Source organism: Desmodus rotundus, chromosome 3 (assembly GCF_022682495.2).
Source record: "Desmodus rotundus isolate HL8 chromosome 3, HLdesRot8A.1, whole genome shotgun sequence".
In the NCBI taxonomy this organism is placed as follows: domain Eukaryota; kingdom Metazoa; phylum Chordata; class Mammalia; order Chiroptera; family Phyllostomidae; genus Desmodus; species Desmodus rotundus.
In genome coordinates, this window is record NC_071389.1 from 27964436 (window position 1) to 27975644 (window position 11209).

Here is an 11209-nt window from a genome sequence, read left to right on the forward strand (position 1 = left end):
CTCCCCCTTCTCCCTTTTCCCTCCATTTATCTTCTCTCCCTCCTCTCCCTCCCTCCTCTCTTAGCTACTAGGAATACCAACCATGAAGAAGACATGGCTCCTGTTTTCTCTGAGTGCAGCAGATTGGCATATAGACCAGAGTTCCAATGCAGGACGATCGCTGCCATAACAGTTGTTCCCAGGGTTCCATGGGAGCCCAGAGGAGGGCCTGAACTTGGCCTACTTTGGACATTTGGGCCCAGAAGTTAATAATACCTAGTCCTTCCAGGAACCCAGGAGAAAAGAAAGTTCCCTCCGATCAAGGTGTTGGCGAACACAGGTGGGAACGGCTCTCTGGAAGGGAGAAGACTAGGACGATGACTGACTTTGGTCTGGAAGAACGAACGGGTAGTTACTAGGTAAAGAAGAGGACGGGAGGGCTTGGTGTTTTAGGGAACAGGGAAACGTTTGGTGTAGTTGAGAGTGTCCTGTGAGGAGCAGATGGAGCTGACAAGGTAGATGGAGGCCAGATCACGAAGAGGGTTGGAAGACGGGATAAAAGAGGGGACAATAATGTAAAGCAGGGGAATGTGATCATATCGCCCTCTAGGGAGAACACCCAATCAAAGTGGAGGGTGAACGTATGAGGGTCACGCTGGCAGGTGCCAGTCGGGGCTCTTCTAACCCAGGAGAGCTCAGTATGGCCGTCTCAGAGCCTTGCCAATTCCACAGAAGGGAAATTCCAACCCTCCACACAATGTCTGCGGGTTCCTCGGATATGGGCTTTTATGGTCTCCTCTTGCCAAAGGTTCCGGTGGTCTGCAGCGCCTTCTCTGTTTTGTGCCCCTTAGCCCTATCACAGAACTAAGAACCCTCATCAACTCCCCTGAGAAACTGTCGTACTGGGCATTTTGTAAGTTTAGAATCCCTTTGAGAGACTGGGAATCTCGGGGAGGGGTTTGCATCATGGCATGTCGCTAGCTTGCTGTGCTCTGTCCTCCCGTCCCCGGCCTTCCCCCCTTTCTCCCAGACTGCCCTGGACACTCCAGGTTGTTTTACTCTATTACAAAAAGCTCTTCAGCTTTCCTCAGCCCTGAAGGCAGTTTGCATACGCAAACACATCAAGGAGCTCAGCACAACAAAGTCCTCATTATTTACCAGCATGCCTCTGCCCCATAAAGCAGTGGCAAAATAAACAAATATTCTTGGAGATTTGCAAAGCATGTAATGTTAAAGGTTTAAGACAGTCGTCTGAGTGAAGCCGGAAAAGACACCGGCGTTCGGGCTGCCTGTCACCCCAAGCCCAATAAGCAAGGACAGCGATTGAATCTTTGTGGGCGCCGTATTCAGATGGCCGGCGATCTGAGAAGATGGAGGGTTCCTACCCTAACAGACCGTCTTGTCTTTTCTTTCCAGGCCAACGTATGGGTTTATTCCCATACGAGGGAATAAACAAGGTGCAGTGAGGGCTTTGAGATTCAGGGAGGATTGGGTGAAAGAAGCTGTGACATTCCCTTCCTGGGCAGTTAGCTGTTCCCAGGGGCGGGTGGTCGGTCATCTGTCACTCCCTGGAACACAAAGGCCCTGATGCAAGTTGTCCCCAGGTGGTAATCTTTAGCAGTGCCCTAGGAGGCCGGCTGTTTTCCCTGGAGCCAGGACGGCCTTATCTGTAGTTTCTGAAACAAAAGCTTTAACATATACATTACTTGCTAGGCTTATAACTTTTTACCTTAAACTAAAATTTTCCAACTCTCGAGTCCCCTATCATGAGCATTAGTGATCGCCCCTCCCCTTCCTTCTGAGGCCCCTCCCCCAAACAACAGAAAAGGATGTAAACACGTAGCAGCCAAGAGAATGGCAGGGAAGAGGGCTGTCGGCTGCAAAGACAAATTTCTAGCAGTAGGTGATGCACAACGATGGCTTAGCCGAGTGAAGGAAGCCATGGCCCAGACACAGGCAAGGGGAGTGAGAGCCAGTCTTTCTGGCAAAATCCCAGAGAGGCTCCGAGTTCATAATTAGCAGGTACTGAGGAGCACAGATAAAAGTGGACCTAAAAACAAGGGGGTTTGTAGGTCTGTCCCTGCAGAAGCTTGCACCAGTCATTCACCCCCCTCTTATCTCTAGAATGGAAGGTGACGGGCCCTTCCCTCCAGACAAGCAACACACGTATGTGCACGTGTGTGCATGTGCACGTGCAGCAAACCCCCAGAAGTCCTATAAATCTCTAGGAGGAATGTAGCATGTGTAGTGTGGTGTTGGCACAACGGAGTAAAGTTTCTGTCATTCTGACATCTACAAACCCTCCCCCCATCTCTCCAGCAATCACCCACCCACTGGCCCTGCCACAGTCCAGCCTGCAAGAAAACCCAACCCATCCCCTGCTCAAGAGGGCGACTGCATCAGGGAACAGATACAGCGACAGAGAAAACCAGCTCAATCCCTGGAATTAATAAACCTGGTCTGTTGTTTTTTTAATCCTCACCCAAGGATATGTTTATTGATTTGAGAGAGAGAGAGACTGATACAAGAGAGAAACCTCCTCCCATGTGCACACCCTGACCAGGGATTGAACCCACAACCTTTTGGTGTACCAGTTGACGCTCGAAACAACTGAGCCACCTGGCCAGGGCTGTTCTGTTATTTTATAACAGGCAGCCAGGAGCGCCAAAATTATGAAGACAGCTAGAAGCATGAGAGAGCAAGAGAGAGAGAAGATAAACAAAAAGTGATTCAAGAAAACGGAAAGTTATCATGGTGCAGCAAAATCTTTAAAAATTCTAATTATATCCTTAGAAAGATCTGAGAAGATACTACCTCCATAAAACATGAAAGTTGCTAGTGGAAAGGAACAATTAGAAAATAAGAAATAGCTTTTGGAAATTAAACATAATGATAGCTAAAATAAGATACTCAAGAGATCACTTGGAAGAGAAAATCAAGAAAATTTCCTAAAATGTAGAGCAAAAACACAAAGGTGTGAAAAGAAGAAATAAAGGACAGAGATGATCAATCCAGGAGGTTCTTATGGTGAAGAATGCTGGTCGTCCCCTAAAATCTGTTTACCCATTTTTTGAAGGGGGCACTTAACTAACCGACATTTCCCAGTCTCCTTTGCAGTTAGGTCTAATCATGTGATTTAAGTTCTTGCCAATGGAAAATAAGCAGACATGGTACGTGACATTTCTGGACCTCGACCTTGGGAACGCAGGTGTGCCTTCTCCCCGTTTTCTCTCCCCTGCCACCTGCTGTGACCTGTAGGAATCCAGCTGTGATGGCTGCAGACTCTGCAATATCCTACTGTAGATTTGCCAGATAAAACACAAGACACCCAGTTAAATTCGGATTTCAGGTAAACAAGGAATCATTTTTAGTGTAAGTATGGTGCAGATATTGCATCCCAGTGATGGCAGAGCCGCAGGACAAAAGGAACTGGGTTCTTGAATTTAGCACGTAACAACACTACTGCACTCCCTTGGATGCTCACCTCACAGCTGTTAGTGAGAGAGAAATACACTTCTTTTCATACGCCAAGCCACTGATTGTTTGGGTCTCTTCTTGTACAGCGCCCTAACCTTTCACCCTAATACGTAGAAGTGAGTTTCTGTCATAATAAGACCGTGGCACTTCTTACTGTATACGGTGTCTTACTACTGCCATCGGTCATTTCCCCCCACATTTTAACATACCCCAAAATGGGATGTGTTCAATAATTGATGCTGTTTTATTTTTTAAAGATTTTATTTATTTATTTAAGAGAGGGAGAGAGACATTGAAGTGAGCAAGAAACATTGATTGGTTGCTTCTCATAGGCACCCCTACTGGGAACAGAACCTGCAAACCAGGCATGTGCCCTGACTGGGAATTGAACCAGCGACCTTTTGCTTCCTGGAACTATGCCCAACCAACTGAGCCACACTGGGCAGCAAAATTGATACTGGTTTAGACACAATGAAATGTTACATTACAAGATGAGGCAGAATAGGAAATCCCAGCCTTCACTCTCCAACAGAAACACCGACTTAACAACAATATATGGATCAAAATACCGTTAGGAGAATTCCACAGACCTGCAAGCCAGCACGGCTCCGCTCAGGTTGTTCTTGGGCTGGCGGCAGGGGTGGGGGTGGAGAAGAGAGAAACATGTGTCTAACGTTCTGGCTTTTCAGAAGGCTGCTTGAGAGACTGGTTTCTGTCTCATCTGATTCGGGGTACTCATGGGGAGCCGAAACACTCTGGAAGCCAGTGACTGAGCAAAACATACTTGTACTTTGGGATGCTGCTGAGTGGGATTGCTTGGGGCTGTAACACCAGTAAATCTGCAGTACCACAAATAGACAGCAGAGAGAGCAAGAGATCAGAAAAAGAAAGCAGCAACCTCTCTATTTGAGGAAGTAGCCTTACACCTGGGAGAAGTCACGTGAACCAAAAACGTGTTGTGAGGTCTCCAGAATCTCTAGCCAGACTGATTATTAAAGGTCTTACCCTGTCTGAAGCCAGTGCATTAAAAAATCAGAAAAATGATGCGTGAACAAAACAATGTTATCGACAAAGAGACAGAAGCTATAAAAAAAGAACCAAACAGAAATCCTGGAGCTGAAGAATACAATAACTGAAATTCATTAGATGGGGTTCGGCAGCACATTTTATCAAACAGAATCAGTGAACTCGAAGGCAGATCTTTTGATATTATTGAGTCAGAGGAACAAAAACAAAAAAGAATAAAGAAAAGTGAAAAAAGCCTAAGGGATGTATAGGATACCATAAAACAGACCAATACAGGCCTACCTTGGAGATACTGTGGGTTTGGTTGCAGACCACCGCAATAAAGTGAGTCTCTCAATACAGTGAGTCAATCTTTTCCTCTGGTGGACTGTCTTGCCTTCAATTGGTAATAAATGCAACATCTGTCACTTCCAGCCAAGATGGAGGCATAGGTAGATACACTTTGCCTCCTTGCACAACCAAGTAAGGACAACAACAAATTTAAAATAAAAAAAATAACCAGAACTGCCAGAAAATTTAACAGTATGGAAGTCCAACAACCAAGGAGTTAAAGAAGAAACATTCACCCAGACGGGTAGGAGGTATGGAGATGGGCAGCTGGGGTGGAGAGGTCTCACAGCACAGTGGTGGCTGGAGGACCAGGCAAGGTGGCAGCTGGCAGAGCAGGAGGTCCCATATTTGCATGCGGATAACCAGGAGAGACAACTGGGGAGCAAGACAGACCACGCAACCCAGGGGTCCAGCGTGGGGAAATAAAGCCTCAAAACCTCTGACTATAAAATCTGTGGGGGTTGCGGTGGTGGGAGAAACACCCAGCCTCACAGGAGAGTTCATTAGAGAGACCCACAGGGTCCTAGAATGTACACAAGCCCACCCACTGGGAATCAGCACCTGAAGGGCCCAATTTGCTTGTGGGTAGCGGGGGAAGTGGCTGAAAGCTAGCCGAGAGCTGAGCAAGTGGCATTGTTCCCTCTTGGACCCCTCTCCCACATATAGCTCCACAACAAAGCCAAGTGGGTTGCCCCACCCTGGTGAATACCTAAGGCTCGGTCCCTTACTTTGTAGCAGGCACGCCCAGACAAAGAAATACGGCCCAGAGGGGGCCAAGATGGAGGTGTAGTCAGAAACACTTTGCTTCCTTGCACAACCAAAAAGAAGGAAAACAACCAATTTAAAAACAAAGAACAACTGGAATTGCCAGAAAAACATTTTCATAGAAGTTCAACAACCAAGGAGTGGAAGAAACATTCAACCAAAGGTAGGAGGGGCGGAGACAGGCAGCGGGGCAGAGAGGATGTGGCAAGGCGGCAGCTGGAGGACTGCACAGGCAATCCTACATTCACATGCAGACAAGCCTGGGGGAAAGCAGGGGAGAGAGTCGGACCGCGAAACCCTGGGTTTCAGCACAGGCAACTAAGGACTCAAAACCACAGTTTGAGGAAAAGATCTGTGGGAATTGTGGTGGTGGGGAAACTCCCAGCCTCACAGGAGAGTACATTGGAGAGACCCACAGGGTCCTAAAACGAGCACAAACCCACCCACCTGCAAATCAGCACTAAAGGGCACAAACCGCTTGTGGGAAGCAAGGGAAGTGACAGAAAGTGGGAGGAGAACACAGCAAGTGGCATTGTTCCCTCTCTGACCCCTCCCTCACAGACAGCACCATGAAGCAGCAAAGAGGGTTGCCCTGCCCTGGCGAACACCTAAGCCTCCTCCCCTTACATATAACAGGTACACAGAGTCAAAGAAATATGGCAAAAATGAAAGAACAGATCAAAACTCCAGAAAAAGAGCTAAGTGACAAGGAGATAGCCAACCTATCAGATGCAGAGTTCAAAACACTGGTAATCAGGATGCTCACAGAATTGTTTGAGCTTGGTTGCAGAATGAAGGAAGAAATGAAGGCTACACAAAGTGAAATAAAGGAAAATATACAAGGAACCAATAGTGAAGGGAAGGAAACCGGGACTCAAATCAATGATTTGGAACAAAAGGAAAAAATAAGCATCCAAACAGAACAGAATGAAGAAACAAGAATTCAGAAAAAAAATGAGGAGATGCTTAGGAATCTCTGGGACAACTTTAAATGTTCCAACATCTGAATCATAGGGGTGCCGGAAGGAGAAGAAGAGCAAGAAATTAAAAACTTATTTGAACAAATAATGAAGGAAAACTTCCTCAATCTGGCAAAGGAAATAGATTTCCAGGAAGCCCAGAGTCCCAAAGAAATTGGACCCAAGGAGGAGCACACCAAGGCACATCGTAATTAAGTTACACAAGATTAAGATAGGAGAGAATCTTATAAGTACTGTGCGCTAACCAATTGTGCCACTGGAGCTCCTAGATAGGAGAGAATCTTAAAAGCAGCAAGAGGAAAGGAGAGTTACCTCTAAAGGAATTCCCATAAGGGTATCAGCTGATTTGTCAAAAGAAACCTTACAGGCAAGAAGGGGCTGGAAAGAAGTATTCCAAGTCATGAAAGGTAAGGACCTACATCCAAGATTGCTCTATCCAGCAAAGCTATCATTTAGAATGGAAGGACAGATTAAGTGCTTCCCAGATAAGGTCAAGTTAAAGGAGTTCATCATCACCAAGTCCTTATTATATGAAATGTTAAGAGGACTTATCTAAGAAGTAGAAGATCAAAAACAATGAACAGTAAAATGACAACAAACTCACAACTATCAATAACCAAACCTAAAAAAACAAAAACGAACTAAGCAAACAACTAGAACAGGAACAGATTCACAGCAATAGAGATCACATGTGGGGAGGAAGAGGGCAGAGAATGGGGGAAAAGGTACAGGGAATAAGAAGCATAAATTATAGGTACAAAATAGACAGGGGGAGGTTAAAAATAGTACAGGAAATGGAGAAGCCAAATAACTTATATGTACGACCCATGGACACTAACTAAGGTGGTGGAATGATGGTGGGAGGTGGGTGCAGGGTGAAGAGGAATAAAGGGGAGAAAAAATGGGACAACTGTAATAGCATAATCAATACAATATATTTAAAAAAATGCAACATCTGTGAAATGCAATGAAGGAAAGCACAGTTAAATAAGGTATGCCTGTATATGTGATATGGGAGCTCTAGAAGAAAAACAAAAGCAGAAAAGAGAAAGAGCTTATTGAAGAAATAGTCTTCAAAACACTCCCAAAGCCAAGGAAGGAAATGGACGTCCGTATTCAAGACATTCAACGGCTCCAAGTATAACGACTCCTAAGGGGCCCACACCAAGGCAGGTTATAATCAAACAGTCCAAAGTCAAAGACAGAGAGAACCTTGAAAGCAGCAAGAGACAAGCAACTTGCTATATACAAGGGAGAATTCGTATTAGCACTGTATTTTCAGAAGAAATCTCACAGGCCAGAAGCAAGTGAGGTGATATATGCAAGGTGCTGAAAGAAAAAAGAAAATTGCAAACCAATAATACTAGAAAAACTGCCTTTCAAAATGAAGGAGAAATACTTTCCCAGATGAACAAAAGCTGAAGCAGTTCATTACCTTTAGCCCTGCCTTAGGAGACACGCTAAAGGGACTATTCAAGTCGAAACAAATGAAGGCTAGGCAAAAACGTGAACGCAAGTAAAAATATACGACGTGTTGGTGAAGGTAAAAATGCAGACGAACGGAGGCTGTCGTCATGCACTGCTTAATGGTAGGGCTATGTTTTGAGAAGTGCATCGTTACGTGATTTTGTCCTTGTGCAAACACCCTAAAGTACACAATCCTAGATGGTGTAGCCTGTTACACACCTAGGCTGTATGCCATAGCCTATCGCTCCTCCGCTACAGGCCTGCTCAGCATGTTACCGTACAAAACAACATGGACGAAACTGAGCACAGAGAAATGATGTGACCAAGGGGCGGGCACTCGTGAGATGTGTGAGGCTGCTGCCGATGCACATCTCGTGCGACGTCCTGCTTTGCAGCAAGTTTTTTTTTTTTTAAAGTTGAGAAAGTACATTCTAAAACAATGATTAAGAAGTATAGTAGAGCAAATACATAAACCAGTAACCTAGTTGTGTACTGTATTATCAAGTATTGTGTACTTGGTAATTGTACGTGCTATATTTTCATATGGCCGGCCGTGCGCCAGCATCACCACAAACACTTCAGTAATGATGTGGGCTGTGCTGTTACCGTGGCTATGATGTCACGAAGTGATAGGGATTTTTCTAGCTCCATTATAACCCTGTGGGACCACCATGGGACATGTGGTCGTTGTTGATCACAAGGTTGTGATGTGGTGTGGGACTGTGCTGGAACCCTGTAACGCTGTTGCAAAAATCGCTTTAATTTTAGTGTAGAATTTAAAAGCATAAAAATAAATATAACTATAAAACTAGTTTAATGGATACAATTTATATAAAGATGTAATTTGTGATATCAGTTACATCAAGTGGGGTGGGGAGATGCAAAACTGTAGGGTTTTTGTATACAATTGGGGTTAAATTGTTATTGGCTTAAGGCAGAGGATTATCAGATGTTCTGTGTAAGCTCTATGGCAACCACAGGGGGTGGGGAGAAACACCTGTAGAAGATACACTATAGAAAATGAGAAAGGAATCAAAGCATGTCAATATGAAAAAATCAACAACATGCAAAAAAAGCAGGAAGAGAGGAAAAGAGGACAAAGTAGCTATTACACAGCCAAGGAGAATGGAATGGAATGCACGTGACTGAACAAATTACTTTATTAGTCGGTGGGGGCAGTAGAGCCATTGAGTGAGCACGTGTACTGTGTGGCTGTCGCATTCAAAATGGCTAGGCGAGTAGAGCAACGAATCTGCATCAAATTTTGCATTAAGCTTGAACATTCCTCTGCAGAAACTATTCGGATGATTCCGAAGGCTTTCAGGGACGATGCAGTGAGTGCAACACAAACAAAAGCGTGGCAAAGATGCTTTAAAGATGGCCGAGAATCTGTTGAAAGGGATCCACATTCTGGAAGGCCTGCAACAAGCACAACACCTGAGCATGTTGGACATGTGTACGGGCTGCAATCAACAAAGACCGGCGACTGACAGTGTGAGAACGAGGAGCTGATCTGGGGATTCCAAACACGACTGTGCCCGAGGTTTTGATGCAGGATCTTGGCATGAAACGTGTTGTGGCAGAATTCGTTCAGGGGCGTCTGCTACCAGAGCAGAAGGAACATCGTGCTGCAGTTGCTAATGACGTGATACAAACTGCTACAAATGAACCACACTTCCTCAGGAAGGTCATAACCGGAGATGAATCATGTGTCTGCAGACAGCTACGATCGGGAAAGGGAAGCTCAGTCGTCCCCATGGAGGTCGCCTGGTTCTCCATGCCTATGGAAGGTGCAGCAACGTCACAGCAAGACCAAGACCGTGTTAACTGTGGGAAGCTGTTGTGCATTACGAGTCCCCTCCTCCAGGCCAAACAATTAATAAGGAGTACTAGCTCAACGTTCTTCATCGGTTGTGAGATGCAATACAACAAGAAAGGCCGCAGCTCTGGGCAACTGGTGATTGGCAGCCTCATCACGACCATGTGCGCACTCATGTATCACGTCTTGCGCAGAGTTTTTTCGTTAAACATCAGATCACCCAGGTGACTCAGCCCCACTACGGCCCAGATTTGGTGCCCTGCGACTTCTGTTTTTTCTCAAAACTATCACTTTGGAAGGGACGAGAGTTCAGAATACGACGGGGCAGTTGATGGCAATTCCAACAAAGGATTTTACAGAGTGTTTTGAACAGTGGAAGAGACACTAGGTGAGCTGTGTGAGGTCCTAAGGTGCCTACTTTGAAGGGGACTGAGGTGCCATTGTCCTTTGTACAGTGCTTCTTGTATCTTCTTCAATAAATGTCTGTGTTTTTCATAGTAAATAGCTGGATACATTCTGGACAGGCCTCATATATGCACTTACCATTACAACACTGAAATGTATGAACCAAATACTGTCATACCAGAAGGGAAAAATAGACAGGAATGCAAAATAACAGGATATTTCCATACCCCACTTTCAACAATGAAGAGAACAAACAGACAGAAGATAATAAGGAAACAGGGGACCTGAACGACATGGGAAACAAATAGATTCTAAAATATATATAGAGAGAACACTCCCCAAACAACAGAAGAATACGTATTCTTTTTCAATGAACTTTATTGGGGTGACATTGGTTAATAAAATTACATAGGTTTCAAGTGTAGAGTTTTATGACACATCATCTGTATATTGCATTGTGTGTTCACCACTGAAAATCAAATCCTCTTCTGTCATCAAATATTTGAAGCATACATATTCTCAAGCACACATGGAATATCCCCCAGAATAGATCACATGTTAGGCCACAAAACAAGTCATAATAAAAATTTAAGAAAATTAAAATTGTACCAAGTTTCTTTTCTGACTACAGTGGAATAAAATTAGAAATTAGAAAATTGGAGAATTTACAAGTATGTGAAAATTAAACAAAACATTCTTAAGAACCAATGGACCAAGGAAGAAATCACAAGGAAAATCAGAAAATGTTTTGAGACAATGAAAATGAAAACACAACATACCAGAATTTACGGGATGCCGAAAAGCAGAACTAAGAGGGAAATTTATAACTACCTTAAAAAAAAAAAGAAAAGAAAAAGATCTCAAATCAACAATCTAACTTTAAACTAGAAAAAGACCTGACTGATGTGGCTCAACGGATTGAGCTCTGGCCTGCAAACCAAAGGGTCTCCAGTTCAATTCC